Source organism: Micromesistius poutassou, assembly GCF_964030765.1.
Source record: "Micromesistius poutassou genome assembly, chromosome: 15".
NCBI lineage: Eukaryota > Metazoa > Chordata > Actinopteri > Gadiformes > Gadidae > Micromesistius > Micromesistius poutassou.
In genome coordinates, this window is record NC_140285.1 from 10904884 (window position 1) to 10906088 (window position 1205).

The 1205-nt window shown below is 46.1% G+C and overlaps 1 protein-coding gene across 2 annotated transcripts in view; it reads right to left on the bottom strand.

Moving 5' to 3' along the window:
* Nucleotides 1-683, bottom strand: part of LOC311359958 (uncharacterized protein) — a 36709-nt gene extending 36026 nt beyond the window's left edge. For both annotated transcript variants that reach the window (XM_084480022.1, XM_084480021.1), the window contains exon 1: nt 301-683. The gene's annotated coding sequence lies outside the window, so the exon portion shown is untranslated. The remainder of the gene's footprint in view (nt 1-300) is intronic.
* Nucleotides 684-1205: the final 522 nt, after the last annotated feature.

Below are 1205 nucleotides of genomic sequence, written 5' to 3' on the forward strand. Positions count from 1 at the left end.
ACGACATCAAAGCGGCATTTGCGCATGTATTCTCCAGTAGTCAGCAGATGAATGCATCAGTTTGTAAAGAGCAGGGCAAGTTCTACAAAGCTGACCGATTGGTTATAGCCTACGTTATCGATGGTTACTCCTGTGCACCGCATGAATGATTAATCAGACAGGTGGAATCGTCAATGGGTATTTGGTAAGCGGCAAATGCATGCGATTCAGTGATTCTAAACTCCCCTAAATAAAAAGTAGAGCAACATTGGACCATAGTTGGCACAAAATGTCTACACATCAGCTGTGTGGATTACTCACTCAGTCCCTCCGATGCACCATAGGAAGAACGCCGCGCGGCATCCTGCTATCTTCTACAGCGAGATCTTCAAATGACTTCTCCTGGGACAGCGCGCCTCGATCCTCGCAACCATTATTTGGAGAGATGTAGCATCCTTCTCTTTTTTTTTTTTTACAACCACGCTTCGCTCTCGTATGCCATCACCTGTTAAAAACCGATCTACACGCCGTGCAGAGGAGCAGGGGGTTGCTGTGCTGCAGGTTTCAGACCTCAGTCAGTTAGTCTCTTCCCATCTAGAGCAGAAGTGACAGCGAATTGCTACTGAAGTAGATGCTGAAGCCGAGGCTGACGCGCGGGCGAAGGGGCTCGCCTCCAGCTTTCTTGTCTTCTTGCTCCATCTGCGCTGGCGGTTGCTCGGGTGAAGCGGCACCCATGTGACACACGGCTAGGGTAACCCATTCAAAAGAAACGGCCTTCTTGGGCCAGCGCCCCCTAACGGGAAACAATTGACATGACCGATGACGTCTCATTGAGCGGAATTTAACTAGTGGTATCTAATATTCATTAGACAAATCGTTATCTGAACATACATTCTTCAGCTATTCCTCATCAATGTCTCTGTGTTTTCTTCTTCCTCTTTTTGTCCACTGGGGTCCGGGGCTTTCATCGTTGTCAGAGAGCGGATAAATATTGCGTCATTGAAGACTGACTGCCACCTAGGGTATGCATAATCTTAGCATTTTATGAGCATGGCCTGAATACAAAACTGATTAATATCCTTGTTGTACATGCAATGCTGTCTGAAATTGGATTTAAACTTTTGGATACAAGTGCTTTTGGAAGAATGCAATTGCAACTTTGCTCATTTTGAGTGTTGTCTGGGAAAGATATAAGCTGAAATGACTCGATGCAATTGAACGGTGCA